The following is a 21,668-nucleotide window of genomic DNA, read 5'->3' on the forward strand; positions in this document are numbered from 1 at the left end:
TTGAACATCTAGTGAGATTCACATTCATACTAAGTTTTCAACATTGTGCTCTTTTTGCATTCATTTTTCACTTTTATTAAAGGTTCAAACCCACCCTGGGCCAGACCCTGTGCTGCAAGCTGGGCACAGAGATGAACCGTATACCCTCCTTGCCCTTCAAGAGTCTAAAGGTCACATTCCTTGTGATTGTTCTTTGACTCTCTGCCTTGCTGGCTCCCAAACCCCATTTGTCAGCCCACTCAAGATTACCTGTCACATTAACCAAACTCATAGTAGCTAATGAACAAACTGGGACAGTATGTTAATTTGTGTTAAGAATTATTACAGTCATATGGGGCAAATAGTATTCCAAGCAGGACCAGCATGCTTTTGGGAACCAAATTATGATTAGAATACTGTTGTCCAGCCCAGAATCATACCAGTGGCTGGTGGTAACAAAAGTTTAAAGGACAGTCTGGCAGTGTGGTGCAGCAGGGTAAGCTGCCACCTGCGATGCCAGTATCCATTTGAGTGTTGGTTCAAGTCCTTACCACTCCATTTTTTATCCAGCTCTCTGCTAATAGACCTGGAAAATCAGTGGAAGATGGCCTAAGTGCGTGGGCCCCAGTCACCCACGTGGGAGATTCAAATGAAGCTCCTGGCTCTTGGGTTTGGCCTGGCCTAGCCCCAGCTCTTGTAGCCATTTGGGGACTGAACCAGCAAATGGAAGATTTCTCTCTCTCTCTCTCTCTGTGACTCTACCTTTCAAATAAATAAATAAATAGATAAATAAATAAATCCTAGAGGAAAAAAAGTTTACTGGAACCCAGATTAAAATACACAGGTAGTATTCCTTCAACAAACATACCCCGGACAATGGAACTATAAACACCACACATGTGAGCTTTTCTCTTCCCAGAACAGTGGTTGGATGGTGCATGGACATGGTAAAAACTACACTCATTTCTCTACTCTACTTTCACAAGATAGAACACTTCTGTGACCCCAGATGTGTGGTGGTTTCCCCAGCCCACATTCAGAAATTAATTCTGCAGCTGATTCTCCAGTGGGTACAGGCCAGGTGTCATCTAACTTGATTAAATGCTGACATTGTCTATCTGGGGATAGAATCAGACCACAAAGGCTGAGGGCCCAGTCCCACAGGACTGCCTGCCAATTCAGATGCCAGCTGCAAATTCAGGCCTCTGGAAGTTCTCATCAACTGCTTACAAACTGGTTGTTCTCACAACCTTCTCCTTGGCTTTGATTAATTTGCTGGAGTAGCTCAAAGAACTCATGGGAACTCTTTACTATGTTTACCCACTTATAACAAAGGATTTTACAAAGTCCACAGGTGAACAGCCAGAAGGAAGGTAGGCATGGATGGGTCAGAGCCTGTGGTGCAGGGGCATGGAACGTCTATTCCCTCTCTGCATGTGCACCCTCCAGAAACCTATCTGGAAGCTTCCCAAATTCAGTCCTTTGGGGTATTAATGGAGGCTTCATTACAGAGGCATGATTGATTAAGAGCAGCTTGACCTTCTGTCCTTCTCTCCTCTCCAACCACTGGGGTCTTAGGGGAGACCCTCAAAGTCCCAAACCTCTCTAATCCATGCCTTGGTCTTTGAGTGACCATTCCCCACCTTAAAGCAAGTTGGGGACTGGCCGGCGCCGCAGCTCACTAGGCAAATCCTCCGCCTGCATTGCCAGCACCCCAGGTTCTAGTTCTGGGTGGGGTGCCAGATTCTGTCCTGGTTGCCCCTCTTCCAGGCCAGCTCTCTGCCTTGGCCCGGGGAAGGCAGTGGAGGATGGCCCAAGTCCTTGGGCCCTGCACCCGCATGGGAGACCAGGAGGAAGCACCTGGCTTCAGATCGGCGCAGAGCGCCGGCCACAACACGCCAGCTGTGGAGGCCACTTGGAGGGTGAACCAATGGAAAAAAGAAGACCTTTCTCTCTGTCTCTCTCTCTGTCACTGTGTAACTCTGCCTGTCAAAACAAAACAAAACAAAACAAACCAAAAGCTAGTTGGGGACTACCAGCTACCAGTCACCTTATTATTGGCATTCTTTTTATTTTATTTTATTTTATTTTATTTATTTATTTATTTATTTATTTATTTTGACATGCAGAGTGGACAGTGCGAGAGAGAGAGACAGAGAGAAAGGTCTTCCTTTACCGTTGGTTCATCCTCCAATGGCCGCTGCGGCTGGCGCACTGTGGCTGGCACACCGCGCTGATCCGAAGCCAGGAGCCAGGTGCTTCTCCTGGTCTCCCATGTGGGTGCAGGGCCCAAGCACTTGGGCCATCCTCCACTGCCCTCCTGGGCCACAGCAGAGAGCTGGCCTGGAAGAGGAGCGACTGGGACAGAATCCGGCGCCCCGACTGGGACTAGAACCCGGTGTACTGGCACCGCAGGTGGAGAATTAATCTATTGAGCCGCGGCGCCAGCCATTATTGGCATTCTTATCACTGTGGAGATTCTAGGAATTTTAAGAACTGTTGATCAGCAAATGGAGATGATCACCAAATATATATTTCACAATATCAAAGATGGCCAATGCTAAAATTTATTTCAGAGATTGTCCTTTTATAAAAACTGTCCAGACTAATAGAGTTCCATTTCTTCAGATTTTACGCTTAATATCTTTTTTTTTAATTAATTTATTTACTTGAAAGGCAGAGTTACAGAGAGGCAGTGAGAGAGAGAGAGAGAGAGAATCTTCTATCTGCAGGTTTACTTACCAAATGGCTGCAATGGCTAAAGCTGGGCTGATCTGAAGCCAGGAGCCAGGGGCTTCCTTCAGGTCTCCCACAAGGGTGCAGGGTCCTAAGGACTTGGACCATCTTCTGCTGCTTTCCCAGGTGCATTAGAACGGAGCTGGACTGGAAGTGGAGCAGCCAGGACTTGAACCGGCACCCATTGGCCTTATACTCTTCCTATCTCTAGCCATAGTTTGCTCTGATCCATGGTCATTCTATGCCTTTAAAGTAATGTTTGCCTATTTTCCCCTGTGACTTTGTATTTGGTAGTTTAACTCAAAGATAATCTTATTTCCTTAATTTTCCATTCTCAAAGGGTGTATTACTTGTAGACCTGTGTACAATAAATTTTTATATACTAAATGTGTTGATATGGGAAGGGAATAAGACAATTCGGATGGTCTTTGGTGAAGGAGTTAGGAACCAACACACCAGGCCTTCTGCAAGTGCTGGCTTGCTCTTCAGTTAGGGTCATACTCAGACAAAGTTCCCATGCTCAGAAATGAAAACGAGCCCCTACCACACGAGGTGGAAGATGCAGGACATGGCTCTCTCTTTTGAGGTATTTACAAAGCAGTAGACCCTTCCGTGCAGCCTTCTGGGTTGCCACCTTAACCTGCCCAGAGTTTCCATGATTGGAACCCAAATCCACACAGTCTGCTCAACATTCTGAGTTGTGAAGAACATGGCGGCCAGCGCCGCGGCTCACTAGGCTAATCCTCCGTCTGTGGCGCCGGCACACCGGGTTCTAGTCCTGGTTGGGGTGCCGGATTCTGTCCCGGTTGCTCCTCTTACTGTCCAGCTCTCTGCTGTGGCCCGGGAGTGCAGTGGAGGATGGCCCAAGTGCTTGGGCCTTGCACCCACATGGGAGACCAGGAGAAGCACCTGGCTCCTGCCTTCGGATCAGCGTGGTGCGCCGGATGCAGTGCGCCAGCCGCAGCGGCCACTGGGGGGTGAACCAACAGAAAGGAAGACCTTTCTCTCTGTCTCTCTCTCTCACTGTCCACTCTGCCTGTCAAAAAAAAAAAAAAAAAAAAAAAAAAAAAAAAAAAAAGAACATGCCAAAAGGCAAACAAAGCACACTCTATGGCACCAGCAAAGCAAAGCATGCCTTGAGCACACACACCTGCCAGTATGTGCACACACACACACACATTACTAGGAATAATTCAACATGTGAAGGTAAAAAAAGGCACTGAAACAGTTATAGAAAATTAACAAAACAAACAAATCACAGGACTTGCTGGATTCTAAAATCCATGTTTTCGTTTTTGAAAATTTTATTTGTGGATGCTTTAGTGTTTAGGATCTCTAAATTCCTAAGTTGGTGATATCAATTCTAGTATTTTTACAACTCTTTTATTTTTTACTTTTACAACTTTTAGCATTAAAACCACATGATGTTCATGCTCATCAGGCAATTATATCTCTATATTTCAAGTTTCAACACATCTCACCCATGGGATACATTCCTAGCTCCTTCTAAGAAGCCATGAAAAGCTTTTCACAGTTCACTTTCATCTGACACTAAAATAGCTGTAAAAGTTAATTATAGGCCGGCGCCGCGGCTCACTAGGCTAATCCTCCGCCTTGCAGCGCCGGCACACCGGGTTCTAGTCCCGGTCGGGGCGCCGGATTCTGTCCCGGTTGCCCCTCTTCCAGGCCAGCCCTCTGCTATGGCCAGGGAGTGCAGTGGAGGATGGCCCAGGTGCTTGGGCCCTGCACCCCATGGGAGACCAGGAAAAGCACCTGGCTCCTGGCTCCTGCCATCGGATCAGCGCGGTGCGCCGGCCGCAGCGCGCCGGCCGCGGCGGCCATTGGAGGGTGAACCAACGGCAAAGGAAGACCTTTCTCTCTGTCTCTCTCTCTCACTGTCCACTCTGCCTGTCAAAAAAAAAAAAAAAAGTTAATTATACTTAGGGTCAGGGTTTTGTGCCGAACACTCAATACCTGACCATTAATTATTATTTTCCAAGTATTGAAAGTATAGTATAAGATGTTAAGTACAGGTTGAAACCTGGTCCATGTCCCAAGGCTTACTACATAAATTACAAGACCAAATCAATTTAGACTACACACTAAGCAAGGCTAAACTTGAAAGACACAAAGTTCAAGGACTTTTCTGTAAATTTCTAAGAAGTTACTAAAATTCTCACAACAATTTGTTAGTTTGAGGGTAGAAATTTGTGCTTTTGTCTAAATCTCAGAATGCCATTGCTGTTGTTCTGGAAAGAATACTAGAATTCTAATACAATTTTAGTCACTTTGTTGTTGTCCCAAGAGTAAAATAAGAGAAAATCTCAATATAAAACTCTTTTGATACCAGATTCCTCATATGCATCAAAGTGAACGAAAATATATCAAACCATCTTAACAATATTCACAAAGATAGCACGATGCAAAGAGACTTTAAAAATAGACTTTGTTTTTTAGAGCAAGTTGGGCTTACATAAAAATTGGGTGGAAGATACAGAGATTTCCCACATGCTCCTTGCCTTCACCACATGCACAGCCTCTCCCATTATCAACATCCACCACTGGAGTGATGTACTCCTTAAAACCAACAAGGCTCCGTGGACTCAGCATTCTCATCCAAACTTCACAGTTTACAACAGTTGACGACAATCAGTCCCTAACTTCACTGTGCCTGATTCCATTCCTGTCCTTTGCTGCACTGGCACACTCGGATAACCTCTCATATGTAATTAACTTCTTTTTTGCTTAACCCCTTGGAGTTGATCCCTGTTATTTCCAATCAAGCATCTTAACTGTTACAAATAGCTGGCCACTCTGATACGCAATTGAAAGTTCGCACAATGAAGTACTTGCATAAATTATTGAAATGGGGATGGTTAATTCCTTTTGAAATATATGAAAAAAAAATCTTACCATTGTGAGTCTGTTTTGTTCCACAGATGTCACTGGAGAAGCTGTTTTCTGTAAGACTGATAAATACCTTTGCTCAGTGTAACTTTATTTTGAATGTATCAAAACATCAAATCTAAAATTGTAAAACATACAGATTTTTAGTATATTTTAAGAGTTTTACATGGTATATCATGCAATGAAAATAAAATCATCAGCTTTTGTTTGGACAGGTCAACAAAACCAATGGCCAGATAACTTCTACAAAGTGGTGGTATTAGCACTTACATCTAGAAAACAAACTATACAGAATTTGGAAAAGAGCCACCTGACTATTCTGGTCAGGTAGGAGAATTTGAGAAGCCACCTCAAGGACTCCAGTGAACTAACCTTGCTGGAAATGCAGGCAGCATTATCTTCCTTGTTAATACTTATTTTTTCAGCATCCAGTGACATTTATTGGGTATCTAATGCTTTCTTACTTACTGCTCTATCTGCCTGGGTGGTCAAGGTCTTGGCTTATAAAAGGTACACAATAAATAGTTTTAAATGAATATCAAAAGAATCAGTACACTTTTTTTTTTTTTTAACAGGCTGAGTGGACAGTGAGAGAGAGAGAGACAGAGAGAAAGGTCTTCCTTTGCCGTTGGTTCACCCTCCAATGGCCGCTGCGGCCGGCGTGCTGAGGCCAGCACACCGTGCTGATCTGAAGGCAGGAGCCAGATGCTTCTCCTGGTCTCCCATGGGGTGCAGGGCCCAGGCACTTGGGCCATCCTCCACTGCACTCCCGGGCCATAGCAGAGAGCTGGCCTGGAAGAGGGGCAATCAGGAAAGAATCTAGCGCCCCGACCGGGACTAGAACCCGGGGTGCCAGCGCCGCTAGGCGGAGGATTAGACTATTGAGCCGCAGCGCCAGCCACATGTTTTCTGATATGTAGAGAATAAAATCATCTGTCCAATTACTTTAGGACAATTCTATTTTGAATATATTAAGAAATCATATATGAAATGACAAGAGGGATAGCATAATATTTAAATGGACAGTGTCTTGATTTGTTCAGGCTGCTATAACAAATATTATACACTATGTAGCTTGTAAACTATTGAAATTTATTTTTCCCAGTTATGGAAGCTGAGGAGATCAAGATCAAGGTGCTTCTGGGAGACTATATGGAAATACCTCATATGATCTAGCTATACCACTCCAGGGAATTTACTCAAACCAAAAGAAACCAGCATGTGAAAGAGTTATCTACACCCCCATGTTCACTGCAGCTCAATTCACAATAGTTAAGATATGGAATCAGGCCAGCACCACGGCTCACTAAGCTAATCCTTCACCTTGCGGTGCCAAAACACCTGGTTCTAGTCCCGGTTGGGGCGCCGGATTCTGTCCCGCTTGCCCCTCTTCCAGGCCAGCTCTCTGCTGTGGCCAGGGAGAGCAGTGGAGGATGGCCCAAGTGCTTGGGCCCTGCACCCCATGGGAGACCAGGATAAGTGCCTGGCTCCTGCCATGGGATCAGCATGGTGCGCCGGCCACGGCGGCCATTGGAGGGTGAACCAACGGCAAAGGAAGACCTTTCTCTCTGTCTCTCTCTCTCACTGTCCACTCTGCCTGTCAAAAAATTAAAAAAAAGATATGGAATCAACCCAGATGTCCATTAACTGATAACTGATAAAGAAATTATGGTTTATATACACTATGGAATACTACTCAGCAGTAAAAAAAAATGAAATCCTGTCTTTTGCAATAAAATAGATGTAGCTGCAAACCTTTATATTTAGTAAATAAGCCAGTTCCCAAAAGACAGATATCATGATTTCCCTGATCTGGGGTAGATAACAGAGTACCTAAAATGTAATGTATTGGAGTGAAATGGACATTTTGAGATTCAGTGTTTGTTTACAGCCCTTGTCTACTGTTGAGGAACAGTGTCTTTTCTTCATACGGTTTGTTGAACTCTTTACTTAGTGTAGGGTTAGCCTTATGAGTATAAGGTAAACTGAAAGTAGATCTTTGTGAAAATTAAGAGTGGGAATAGGAGAGGGAGGAGAAAGAAGGGTTGGAGCATGGGTGGGAGGGAGGGTAGGGTGGGAAGTATCACTATGTTCCTAAATCTGGATATATGAAATACATGAAACTTGTATACCTTAAATAACATTTTAAAAAAAGTAAAAAGAAAAAAAATATCAAGGTGCTAGAAGATTCAGCTTTCTAGTTCACAGGTGGTACCTTCTAGCTGTGCCTTCCAATGGCTGAGGGCAAGATAGTTCTCTGGGGTCTTTTGTATAAGGGCACTAATCCCACTAGTGATTGGGTGACTTCATCATCTCCCAAAGGTCTCACCTCCTGATACCATCACCTAGGGGTTTAGGATGACCACATATGAATTTTTGAGGGGACACAATATTTAGATAAGAGAGAAAATGTGGATAATTTATTAGTTAATAATTAAGATTATTAATCATTTATTAAAATTGGTTTTGTTACTTTTATTACAAACCATCAGTGATGACCAAAGAAAAACAAGTTAATTGAAAAATCATTTTACCTAGTATAGTGATTAAACATTTTAAATGTCGATGAAACATGGTTTTGAGGCAGGTATAATAAAATTTGTACACACTTACACTGCTATGAAGACTACGATATTCCATTTGGGGCAGGTGCTTGGCCTAATGGTTCAGATGCTGGCTAGGGTACCCACATCCCACACTGGAGTGCCTGGGTTGGATACAAAATAGGAATAGCACAATATATAAATGGTCGGTATCTTAATCTGTTCAGGCTGTTACAACAAAATATGATAGACCATGTATCTTATAAACAATTGAAATGTATTTCTCACACTTCTGGAGGCTGGGGATTCCAAGATCAAGGTGCAGGCATCTGGACTAGTGGTTAAGATGCTGAGTAGATGCCCAGATTCCACATCCGAGTACCTGGGTTTGACTCGCTGCTCCACTCCTGACTGCAGCTCCCAGCTGATGCAGACCCCAACAAGCAGTTGCAAGGAATTTGTGAAAGCCCTGGCTTGAGTTCCCGGCTCCCAGCTTTGGCCTTCTGGCTGTTGCAGGCATTTGAGGAGAGCACAAGTAGACAGAAACTCTCTCTTTGTCTGTCTCTTGCCCTCTGCCTCTGAAATTAAAAACAATTTTTAACATTATTGTATTTTTTAGTAACTATCAATAATCATTATTATGCGATACTGTCCTGAAAATTAATCCGAAGGGAGAACACCAACAGAAGGGAAAACAAAATATATGAACATGTTTATTATGTATTATGTTTAGGTATTTAGAAATATTAATTTAATAATGAAAAGAGAGCTGCTAGGAACAGTAGTTGAGATGCCAGCTGGGGTGCCCACATCCCATTTCAGAGTGCCTAGGTTTGAGTCCTGGCATGCTTCTAATTCCAGCTTCCTGCTAAAGCACACCCTAGGAAGTAGCAGATGATGGTTCAGATACTTGGGTACCTGCCACCCACCTGAGAGACCTTGTTTGGGTTCCTGGCTCCCAGCTTTAGACTGGCCCAGCCTCAGCTGGCTGTAGGCAGGCATTTGGGGACTGAACTGCAAATGGGAGTTCTCTCTCTCTCTCTCTGTGTTTTAAATAAAATGAAAATAAATGATAAAAATATAAAAATGAAATTCTTATCAGTCACTAACAGGAGACTCATTAAATGAATTAGGGTACTCCAGTCAATAGACATATGAAGAACACAGAAAATATATTATTATGGAAAAATGCTTATGACATATGCTAAGTTTAAAAAGCTGAAAACAAAATTATATTACACTATGGTTACAGTCAAATAATAAATATCTCCGACGCAGTCCTGGAAAAAAAGTAAATGAAGTTTGATCATTGGAATGGTACTACAGCATTATTTAGAATCTAGATGTAAATTTCATTTATTTAGAATTAATGAAGGAAATTTGGGGGTTGTAAAAGGGGAAAAACACTTTTCTGAAGAAAACAAGTGAATTTTAGAAAAAAGAACATTGAAGATAAATAAGATTTGCTGGATATGGGTAGTGTGGTCAACAACTTTCTTTTTATTTTTTTTTTTTATTTTTTTGACAGGCAGAGTGGACAGTGAGAGAGAGAGAGACAGAGAGAAAGGTCTTCCTTTGCCGTTGGTTCACCCTCCAATGGCCGCCGCGGCTGGCGCGCTGCGGCCGGCACACCACGCTGATCCGATGGCAGGAGCCAGGAGCCAGGTGCTTTTCCTGGTCTCCCATGGGGTGCAGGGCCCAAGCACCTGGGCCATCCTCCACTGCACTCCCTGGCCACAGCAGAGAGCTGGCCTGGAAGAGGGGCAACCGGGACAGAATCCGGCGCCCCGACCGGGACTAGAACCCGGTGTGCCGGCGCCGCTAGGCGGAGGATTAGCCTAGTGAGCCGCGGCGCCGGCAACAACTTTCTTAAGTGCCAAATCTTTGCATACTTCAGAACATGGAATTGAAAATTCTTGGTATAATATGAAAAAGTTGAAACTTTTTTGAAACAAACTGAGGGATGGACAGATGTATGAAATTTACACAAGAAAGTTTTCATTAAACACTTCTTGATGAAAATGAGATAATAAACAAGCTGGAATGTGACTGAGTCTGGATTTTTAAAAAATGCCTTCTCCTACAAATAAGTAAACTCTAGGAAGGCTATTTCAAAGTGTGGTAGAAATTCTCTGCCTCAAAACGGACTTTCCACAGTATGACACAAAAGCAGCCAGGCATAAAGGGTACGTATGCCATGACTTTACTTACATAAAAATCTAGGAACTGGCAAATTTATGATGTATGCACTCTGCCACCTGCAAATTATCCCTCAATAAGGAAGAGAAAGTGGTCTGTAATCAGATAGGCTCATTCCACAGACCTGAAAATCACACGCAGACATTCAGCAGGCTTCATTTTCCTTACGCTGCCTGTTCAGAAAGTAATGAACCTTTTCTAAGTATTTTGAGTCATCGGACCTTACTGGATAACCTTGGGTCAACGTGCGTGGTCATGAATGGCAAGATGGTCATTTAATGAGTTATGAAGGCTCACATTGGTCAGACTGAATAGACACCTTGAAGGCTACTGCAGCTTATTCTCCATCAAAAGTGGGTCCTCTTTGCTAAGTTACTGAATTTTAAAGGCATCTAAGAAAAAGAGATCAGGAAGTCACACACTGGCCATGGGTATTGAGGCCAACACAGAGATTTCAGGGCCTTGTGTGCAGAGGGAGAAGCACAAACTCCAGGACCAGCAGAAAGGATGGAGTGTAAGGTAGAACCAACCTAATATTCGCATCTTCCTGTCTACCATAACTGTCCTTCCGAGATATATTATTTTGGGAATTCTTACTCTCACAGAGAAGAGAAGTTATTGACCACTGTGTATGAGCACAGCGAATCAAAGTACTGTAGAGTAGAAAGAGCACATTCTTTATGGTCATGGAAATTAGGAATCAAATTCCAGTTCTCCTACTTCCTAAATACAAGGGTACTTCAAAAAGTTTGTGAAAAATGTAATTAACAGACAAGTTTATTTGGGGGTATAAAAAATTTGAAATCCGTGCATTGCTTTTTCACAATACAGGTTTTCTATGACCTTTTGGAAGTACTCCTGCATGTGACTGTGGAAGAAATATTCAATTTTTCTAAATTTCAGTTTCTTCACCTGTTAAATGAGAGCAACACTGGATGCCATAAAGTGTTATCGCAAGGAATAGAGATGATGTGTACAGAAGCCAGTGCCTGGCACGCTCAGGAAGTGATGGTAATGGTGATGAGGCATCACCAGAACAGCTTTGTTCAAGTGACAGAGTCTTTCTGACATTCAGGTTTTTCCATTTAAAATTTCTTTATTTTTATTTTTATTTTTTTTTTTATTTTTATTTTTTGACAGGCAGAGTGGACAGTGAGAGAGAGAGACAGAGAGAGAAAGGTCTTCCTTTGCCGTTGGATCACCCTCCAATGGCCGCCGCTGCAGCCGGCGCACCGCGCTGATCCGATGGCAGGAGCCAGGTGCTTCTCCTGGTCTCCCATGGGGTGCAGGGCCCAAGCACCTGGGCCATCCTCCACTGCACTCCCTGGCCATAGCAGAGAGCTGGCCTGGAAGAGGGGCAACCGGGACAGAATCCGGCGCCCCAACCGGGACTAGAACCCGGTGTGCCGGCGCCGCAAGGTGGAGGATTAGCCTAGTGAGCCACGGCGCCGGCTCATTTAAAATTTCTACACAAAAAATACCAACCTGTCGAGCATGCCTTCTGAGGTTAAAATAATTAGCAAGCAATTTATTGTTGTTCTGTCTGGCCTTACTACCTGGTTCTACTGAATTAAGTGCTTTTAAACTAGGGGTACTAGAAAAGGAGGGGGGCACATGTATTTACATACCACAAAAGGAGAAAAACAGAGATGGTGAAAAGCACTGATTCTCCCCCAGCCCAAGACAGAAACCTCCCCTGACCAGGCCATAATCATTAAACAATGAAAATGTGGCCTTACATTGGCCTTTGGTTCACCCTCCTGGAGGGTTCTAACCCCAGCACCAGAGCAAGAGCAGTTCTTCCTTCCTTCTCTCTCCAGGGTGGGGGTGGGGGGTGGGGAGTAGAAGCAGTCCAGATGTTATCTTATTTAGGGATAAGAAAAAGGCAGTAAAAGAAGTAAGTATTTGGCCACCCTGGGCCAAGCAGTACAAAACTATCTGATCCATGATATATTTTAAAAGAAAACATTGTTGAGCCGGCGCCGTGGCTCACTAGGCTAATCCTCTGCCTTGCGGCGCTGGCACACCGGGTTCTAGTCCCAGTCAGGGCGCTGGATTCTGTCCCGGTTGCCCCTCTTCCAGGCCAGCTCTCTGCTGTGGCCAGGGAGTGCAGTGGAGGATGGCCCAAGTGCTTGGGCCCTGCACCCCATGGGAGACCGGGAGAAGCACCTGGCTCCTGCCATCGGATCAGCGCTGTGCGCCGGCCACAGCGCGCCGGCCACAGCGGCCATTGGCGGGTGAACCAATGGCAAAGGAAGACCTTTCTCTGTAAAAAAAAAAAAAAAAAAAAAAAAGAAAGAAAGAAAGAAAGAAAAGAAAACATTGTTGCTATCTGAATCCAGAAAAGCATGTCCTGTGTTTCTCTGTTTAAAGGAGAAAAAGAAAGTCACAACAACTGGGCATGGGAAAATTCCCCAGACACAAGGCTAAAGCTTGCTTTTCCCTTACCTTCATGCCAGCCAAGGGCCATGACCACAAATAGGACTTTACCTAACGCCCAGGGTTGCTATGAGGATTAGATGAAATAACAAAGGTACCCTGTGGAGTGCAAAACACTGTATTTATATTAGTCAGGTTATTATAAGAAGGATTCTGGTATAATTCCAAGTTTGTCTGCAGACATTAACAATGAAAAACAAAACAAAACAAAAAGCCAGTTGGCCATATCTGTCAGACAGGAAGCCTGTCTGACTCTTGAATACAGACTGGATTCCCTTTGGCTGAGCTGCACCTGCCAGCCTGGAAGCCCCTGGCGCTTGGTTCATGAATGAACAGGTCCAGAGCTTCCTGCTCCCCCGCCCTCCAGTCTGGGCTTCGGCTCCACCCTGCAGTGCTGGCTCAGGGCCACGCCTGGGCTGATTTTGCCCTTCAGATTGCCTGGCACTGCATTTCTGGTACCATCGGGCCTTGAGCCAGAGTCTCAAGTCATGCACAACACAAGTGCCTTCCACACGAGGGCTAGGGATCTCCCTTCCTCTTTCACCTTAAATCCCTCCTATTCCTAGTTTGTCTCCATGTTTCTTTTAGTCCAAATTCCCAAATAGGATCTGTGACATTAAGAGAGAAGGGCCAAGGATCAAAGAACCAAATCTGTCCCATTAACTTGCTTGTGAATCAAGTCTCTACCACCTCTCAACTGCTAATTCCTCACTAACTCTTATTTCCAAAAGCTGGCATCTGGTAGGTTCTTAATACCTATTTACCAAATGAAAGCAAATATGCAGTTTTGAATTGACTAACACCTGTCACGTGAAGCCTGGGGCCTTTTCCTGGACCTTACCTTCCTCCAGGCCTGCTCTTCATTTGGGTTCCTAGGCTGACTTCCACTTTAGTTCTTCACACACACAAGACCACTGTCACTCATCTATTCTCTTCTATCTGCATTTTGGAGGAAAAAAGAAATTTAAAAAGGAACAAACTTCACTTTTCATCTGTTTCTCAGAAGGGGCTGGAATCAATGTGACAATATAAGCCTGCGTGTGTGTATGTGTGTGTGTGTGTGTGTGTGTGTGTCTTTGCAGTGGTATGGAGAGACTGTGAGGTTGTGTTTTTGCCTGTAGGAGACTAGGAGAGCTATCCTGGTTAGAACGCTCAGTGGCTCACGGTAGAAGCTATATCCTGCCACAAAGCTTTAAGAGGAACATATTCCCACGTCACAATTCCTACTGAGACAAGACAGAAACAGGACTAAGTCAAGCCCCTCCTAACCTGCTTTTATCCACCTGCAGATATAAACCAATCAGGAGCAAGGATCGTTCAGACTCTAGCTGCAGAAGACACTCAACTGCCCCTTTAGGGACTTCCCCAACCAGGGCACAAGCCCCAAATAATGCAGGATGACTGATACATGACCTTCCTGGGGATGTGGCAGTGAGGAGCACCACCATTTTGAGTGTGTTGTGTGCAAAAAAAAGCAACTGCAACTGTGCAGAACACCCAGCCGGGTGTAAACCCAACTGAGAGGGCAAGGTCATACCTAGCTGGGTAAAACTGGAACTGTTCAGTTCCCGTTAGGGCACCCGTGGGTAGAACCTCTTGCTGCTGTGGTGCCTCTATGTGTTTGGGGAAAAGCCCCCAATAAACTTCATTTTGGGTTGAAGACTGGCCTCTTGTCAATTTCTATTTGCAAGTGGGCCAAAGAACCCAAGGGTGGTATTACTATCTTCAGAAGCCTTGTGGATCAGGACGGGGAGAGTCAGGTTTGCTATGCTATGGTTTAACACTGTTACACTGCTGGAATACATCTAAGTGGAACCCCACAGTATATCAAACAATTAAATATTAAACATGTAGTTGGGATACTGGAGAGAGGTAAGAGAGAATGGAGCAGAAAATAAGCATTTGAAAAAATAATAACTGAGATTTTCCTTAATTTGATGAAAGACAGAAATTTGGAGATATAAGAATATAAGATTCTAAATTAACACCAATCAGAATAAGCACAGAAAAGTCCATTCGATGCACATCATAGTCAAATTATCAAAAGTCAATGATAAAGAGCAACTCTTGAAAGCAGTATGAGAAAACTATCTCATTTCAGGGAACAATTATCTGATTAAAACCCAACTTCTCAATAGAAACCACAGGCCATGGGGTGGATATTCCATGCAGATTTAAGACATTGCTTGTGACACCCGCATCTCATAACAGAGTGCCTGGGTTGGAGTTCCCAGCTAAACTCCCAATTCCAGCTTCCAGCTAATGCACACCCTGCGAGGCAGTGTGCAATGGCTCATGTGGTTGGGTCCCTGCCACCCACATGGGAGACTCATATTGAATTCTGGCTTGCTGGCTTCATCCTGGCCCAGCCCTGGTTGTTGCAGACATTTGGGGAGTGACCCAGCAGGTGGGAGGTGTCTCTCTCTCTCTCTCTCTCTCTCTCTGCCTTTCAAACAAATTAAATAAATAGATAAAAATAAAAAAGAAGTCAAAAGAAAAAAATGGGAAAACAGGGGCTGGTGCTGTGGTGCAGCTGGTTAAAGCCCCATCCTGCAGCTGGCATCCCATATGGATGCAGGTTTGAGTCCTTGCTGCTCCACTTCTGATCCAGCTCCCTGCTAATGTGCCTGGGAAAGCAGCAGAGGATGGCCCAGTACTTGGACCCCTGCACTCATGTGGGAGACCTGGAAGAAGCTCCTTGCTTCTGGATTTGGATAGGCTCAGCTCCGGCTGTTGCGGCCATTTGAGGAGTGAACCGGCAGATGGAAGATCTCTCTCTATGTCTCTACTTCTTTCTGTAACTCTGTCTTTCAAATAAATAAATCTTTTTAAAAAATGGGAAAACATTCTTAAAATGCTGGAAGGAAAAAAAAAACACTAAATCCGTTAGCCCAGAATTCGATATCCAATGAAGATATCATTCAACTGGCAAGGTAAAATAACAATATTTTTAGATAAAATAAAAATAAGATAATTTGTGGCCAATAGACCTGCACTGTAAGAAACACTAAAGGAAGTTCTTTAGGCTAAAGGGAAATAATATCAGATGGAAACTCTGATCCTCAAGAAAGAATGAAGAGCATTAGAAATGACAAATATCTAGACAAATCAAGACTACTTTTGTGGCCCATATCCTTTTAATTTCCTAATAAATTGCGCCCTTAAAACTAAAGGTAAAGTATTATCTTGGAGGATCTATTACTGGTAGAAGTAATACATAAAATATGAACTCCAAGTTCTCATAGCCCTCCTACTGTTAGATGGTATTTATTTTATAGGATGCTTGGAATTTGGAACTGCTTCTCTTATCTACTCTAGTCCCCTTCCACCACTGCAGGTTTGCTTTTAGGTTACATTGTATAGGAAAGGGATAGAGGATGGAACCTGAGCAAGCTAACAGAAGAGGAGGTTGACAGAACACAGGATATATACGACTGAGGAGGAGGATCAAATGTATGGGAGAACAGGTTGAGATTAAATATTCCCATGGTTAAAAAAAACCCAAGTTGCCAGGAACAAACATAAGCCTCTGTTCTAGATAGTGACAGAAGCAGGGGAAGAGAAGTGGTCTCCTCTCTGACCTCGCAGGCCCCTCACTCTATGGGAATTGCTAATCTTCTATAGGCTTGACAAGAATGTCTCTGTTTCAGGCAGGACTTGGCTCCTCCAGGCGCTTGCTCTCCAGATGGTACTGAGCGTGAACAGAAATGGGATCTGGGAAAAACTGAGGGAATTTACAGATACAGAGCTAAGGCCTGCCCTGTGGGAAGGGGAAGTCGAGGAAGTAGGATGGGGGATGCACCATCTATGTGAATCAGAAACATCAGAGGAAGACGCAAGGAAGGATAAGCACGTGCGTGGAGAAGACTGGGCTGCTCCAGGTGCTGAACTTCCCGGGGAACATACTGAGTTCTCTGGAAGTTGGGTTAAGGTGTTGTCGGCCTCAAAGGGGAAGGGATTTTTGCATGTGAGTGGGAAACAATGATCTGGAATCAATAAGAAGGACAAGGAAGATGCCCCTTTGACCACCTTGAAGATCTGCGCTTCCCTCATACAATCTATTTTTACCTTGCTGAAGAGAACTACCATTACCTGGCCAACCCTACAACACTTCATTGCTTCTCTTCTCTTATTACTTCAGTCTAATCACACGCTGAATATTTTCCAAATTCACCCTTGAATTACATAGGGTGGAAGGTATGTGTGAGAGATGACTCTGGGATCCAGACAGCTGTTTTACTGCTTAGGATACTGTAGGCATTGTAGAGAGTAGCCTTGGGGGCATTTGGGCAGTCACTTAAGACAAAGGGGGGAATCAACTCCCTAGCTCTGCCCAGAGATACAAACCGCCTACAGGGGACAACCTCATGGACCATAAAAAAATCATCTCACTTTAATCGAGAAGCAGTGTAGTTTAAGCATGCTTCTTTAATTATAGTTCATATTTCAACAAACAGCCTCTCATCCTGCCTCTTGCCCCCTTACAAGCATGTAGTAACAATCACCTTGACTAAAAAAGACTGCTGCTATAGGTATTCCTTTCAGATTAAGGTCTGTGTTCCAGCAGTTGTCAGTGCCTACCTGATCTGTCTACCTGCTGCTTCCTTGGAGTGTGTTCAATAAATATAACTTTGCTCACTCTCCCCACTGGTGAATTCTTCTCACAAGCTGTGATATAGGCCTCAGCTGTTCACTTCCTGTGACAGGCATGTATACAAGTCCTCAATTTCCATCAGATTGTTTTTCTTTTGTTCTAAGGAGTCTTTAATTTCCCCCCCTTATTCCTTTATAAATCTTGCTTTGTACAAATTCCATTTTTGTTCTGCCAAGGATTTGATATCTCTTTCAGAAAGAAGACTAGGTGAACTGTACCAGGATGAGAACTACAAAAACCAAAGAGACTGATTAAATGATGGGATGGAAACATAGACTATCTGTCTCTTAGAAATTAAAAAAAAAAAAATAGTCATTATCTTGTAGGCCAACTCTCTGAAGCACCATGTCAAAAAGGATTCTGAGGTTTAGACTGTTTAATATGGGCTCTAAAATGGAGTGCTAACTGCAATTAACTAGTGAAGTCTGCAGTGGGAGGACACCACATGCTCGAGTGCCATCCCTTGCCTGGGTGCCTTTGATGCGGGTAAGGCAGGGAGTCAGCGAGGGACAAGGAGCTAAGAACTGCCAACATCCAAGATACGAGCACAGCCCAAAACCTATCACCTTCCATGAGCTGACTCAACATGGCTCAAGACTCAGTGCACGTATTCCTCATCGCGAAGCTAAGCCTCACTTTCCGTCAGGTACCAGATGCCATGACACTGTGAATATTACCACATGTACTACAGCCCCACCATAAACCCTATCTCCTTTGGATCTGCAATCAGGAATCTACACCAGGCCACTCCTCGTATCCTATACAAAAGACAACTCCCAGCATGGAGAGCAGAATTCTTCCTCTTGAGGTAGCCTACAGTCACACCTGAGTGTGTACCATCCCTTTGCTTTTTCTTTTTTTTTTTTTGACAGGCAGGTTACACAGTGAGAGAGACAGAGAGAGAAAGGTCTTCCTTTTCTGTTGGTTCACCCCCCAATGGCCGCTGTGGCTGGCGTGCTGCGCCAATCCGAAGCCAGGAGCCAGGTGCCTCTCCTGGTCTCCTATGGGGTGCAGGGCCCAAGGACCTGGGCCATCCTCCACTGCACTCCCGGGCCACAGCAGAGAGCTGGCCTGGAAGAGGGGCAACCGGGACAGAATCCGGCGCCCCGACCGGGACTAGAACCCGCTGTGCCGGCGCCGCAAGGCGGAGGATTAGCCTAGTGAGCTGCGGTGCTGTCTCACAGTTGTATTCTTACACACGGGAAGACAAGAAGCTGGACTAAGTCTAGCGAGGGGATCTCTTTGAGCCCAGTGGGGACTCTAGATCCCCAAACATAATTTGGGGTTCCTAAACCCACAACAGTTTTACAGATGGGGACAGACTGGCTGGCTCAGCAAGTAAGAGAACTCTTAGGCTGATACCAAGAAGTCAGGGCTGTGTGTCAGTGAAGCTCAGGACATGTCTGTCAGGTCTTCGTCAGGGCCTGATTGAAGAGTTAGGAACCAGGGTGAGAGCGGGAAAAGCCTGTTTATAATAACTGACGTTTGCTAAATTCCTCACCTGAGCTGGCTGGCTGGTTCAGAAAGGGCTGGACTTTGCAGCATCCCTCTCTCAAGTCAACACTGCCCTTTTCATCTGCTCCGACAGATGAAGGCAAGGAAGCCATGGGACCAGTCGATCTGCCCAGATTTCCCCCGTGCCAACAGTCATGGGGGATTTGAGTTTTCTACCTAGATCAGCATCCAACCTGCTTCTTAAAGCTAACAGAACACCTTGGCTCTCAGATGCCGATTTTGTTTTGTTCATTAGGAACCACTGATCCCTACCTTACCCCAACCACACAGAGGCCTTTCCTTTCCTACTCCCCTGAAGGAGTGCTGAGTCAAGAGCAAGCCCTTGTCCATAGTGGTGACTTGAGTTGAAATCTGTACTCTCCTAAACAGACCAGGAGCTGGAGGGGAAGACACAGAAGAAATTCAAGTTTGAGCTTCACCAGTTGGTTGGCTCTGGGATGGGCCTGAATGTTTAGCTCTGAGGGCAGGGGCCATGCAGGGGAGGTGGTCTTCTTACTGTTGGGTCAAAGTGGACGGTAGGTTGCTCTGTGTGTGAACAGGGGTGGCAGGTGCTCCTTAGTAGCCATATCTGTGTGTTAGGGATAAGGGTGAGGAATGGTGAACGAATGACCCTTGGGTATGGTTAAGGCCGGGACAGCGCCTGAGAAAGGTCCATGAGGCCTGTAACAGATCCATGAGCAAGGGTAGAAACACCCTCCTTCCCACCCGCGCTCTCCAAACCCCAGGAAATTCTTGCTCCCCCACCCCATCAGCGAGAAGATTCTAGAGCGAGCCTCGTGTGGGGCGCAAAAGAGAAGTGCTAGATGCGGGCGCCGCTTGGTGCTTTCCAAAAGCACCACCCCACTTCGGCATGTCACCTCTGGGAGGAGTCAGGTGGGTCGTCGCAGCTCCAAGACTGCCTGCCGGGTCCGGAGCGTCGGCCTCCCCGAGGGCCGAGAGGAGCGCTTCGGAGTAAGCCCACGGGGTCCGGGGTCCCGGGGATCCCGGGGTGAGCGGCCGCGCCCGGGCAGCTTCGGGCTCCCGAGGGTGGGAGTAGGTGCCCGGCGGGCGGGCCGTCAGCTGCCCGGCCCGTCGCCTGCCTCCCCGCCCCCCGGCTTCCTGCGGAGGCCGCGGCCGCCATGTTGTTGTGGGGCTGAGGCGGCGCCGGCAGAGGCGAGCGCCCTTGACAGGCTGCGCAACAGGTTCGCCGGCGGCCGCCTGACGACCGACGCGGCGGCGGCGGCGGCCGAGCAGGGTCTCCCGCACCCGTCCGCGCGCGCGCGCTGCGGGTGCCGAGGAGCGCGGGGTCGCGCCGTGACGTGCGGGAGGCGCGGCGCCAGGTGGGTGAGAGCCGCTCGGCTCGCCGGGGCTGCCGCAGGGCGCGGGGCAGGTGCGGGTGCTGCTGCCGCGCCGCGCCCGCCGCCCAGAGGCTCTGAGGGCCGGGCTGAGGCAGCTGTGCGCCCCGGACGACGGGGACGGGTCCTCGGGAGCCTCTGCGGCCCCCGGGCTAGGCCCCTGGCGGGCTTGGCCGCGCCGGGCGGAAACCTCCGGCCCCGGGTTCCTGCCCCCGCGGCGGGGCCGGGGCGGACGCGGCGGGGCCGGGGACCTGGCCGGCTCTTCCCTGCTGCGGAGCGTGGGCCCCTGACCGCGGCCTCGTCTGGCAGGTGGCGGGGGCGGCGTGGCCCCCTGGCTTCGGGAGTGCGGGCCGAAGAGAGCCCTGGGCGCACCGCACGCTTCTTCGGGGCCCCATTTTATTTGGGCGGAGTTGGTTTTTTCCCTCTTGGTCATGGCTGGTGCGGAATGTCAGGTGAGCCGCATCCCGGTGCGTCAAAGTGGCCCCAGTCGCGAGAGGACTGTGGGCGGATCTGGGCGTCCACGGCTCGCGTTAAGCCAAAGTTGGGAAATGCTGAAATGCGACTTAGGCGTTGTTGAATTCCAGGTATACAGCAGGCACGGCGAGGTAGCGTCTCTGAGACCAGAGTAAAGTTTATTGCTTATTAAAAAAAAAAAAAAAAGGGCTACATGTGCAGATTGGGTAAACTGAGGCTAAAACTGCAGCTCTATTTGGATTTTTTAGTCATGCACTTTGTCGCTGAATGATTGCCGATGGCAAGTATGCTCCATTTGAAACTTGTGTTAGTAGAGAATTAGGAATGTTTTTTGATAGAACCAGCCACTTTGCCGTAGGCATGAAGGCATTCCTACAGAAATGACTGCCTAGTTTATCTCGTCAGTGTTGTTGCTTACCTAGAGGCAGGCAAGATGTGACTTGAGATTTTGTGTTGTTGGTCAGCTTAATTTAGGCAGCACTGACTGTAGGTTAAGCTTCCTAAGCCTTTCAAGAAAATTAAATGCCTCCCTCCCTGTGCGGATTTGCAATATTGTTAATCAGTGATAAAGCTAAAAGCAACCCAGAAATGTCACATAGAAATCTTTTCGTGAATTAATGATAGTGCCCCTCAAAACTTACAAATAGTAGCAACTCTGACGTGCCCACATTTAAGTTTATTGGTTGTGGCTGTTATTCCCTTATAATTTCAAAAGTAAATAAATTGGAAATATGTTTGTGAAGGATCTTGGAAAATGTGTATTGTTGTGGTTTTGATACAACATTAATATGTAATCAAAAAGCTTTTTTAACCCTTTAATGGATTAATAATTGTTCTTTTTGCTTGCCTTTATAATAAGAAGTAGACTGGTCTGAGAAAACTTGACCT

The 21,668-nt window shown here is 46.0% G+C and overlaps 1 protein-coding gene and 1 long non-coding RNA gene across 23 annotated transcripts in view; one reads left to right on the forward strand and one right to left on the reverse strand.

Moving 5' to 3' along the window:
- Positions 1-4,001: 4,001 nt before the first annotated feature.
- LOC103347831 (uncharacterized) lies at positions 4,002-20,739 on the reverse strand. Its single transcript, XR_016229849.1, has 5 exons — positions 19,830-20,739; positions 8,454-8,743; positions 8,236-8,329; positions 5,629-5,740; positions 4,002-4,623 (listed from the first exon to the last, which is right to left on the reverse strand). It is a non-coding gene; the product is annotated as an uncharacterized LOC103347831 (long non-coding RNA).
- Positions 19,658-21,668, forward strand: part of ITSN2 (intersectin 2) — a 169,815-nt gene continuing 167,804 nt past the window's right edge. For 9 of the 22 annotated variants that reach the window (XM_070069350.2, XM_089326753.1, XM_070069355.2 and 6 more), the window contains exon 1: positions 19,844-20,291. The gene's annotated coding sequence lies outside the window, so the exon portion shown is untranslated. Of the gene's footprint in view, positions 20,292-20,531; positions 20,759-21,668 lie in introns of those variants that run through there. The other 13 variants (XM_070069349.2, XM_051843190.3, XM_070069354.2 and 10 more) reach the window with 4 other exon arrangements.

This window comes from Oryctolagus cuniculus, chromosome 2, assembly GCF_051225735.1.
Source record: "Oryctolagus cuniculus isolate XC-2025 breed Fujian yellow rabbit chromosome 2, ASM5122573v1, whole genome shotgun sequence".
In the NCBI taxonomy this organism is placed as follows: Eukaryota; Metazoa; Chordata; class Mammalia; order Lagomorpha; family Leporidae; genus Oryctolagus; species Oryctolagus cuniculus.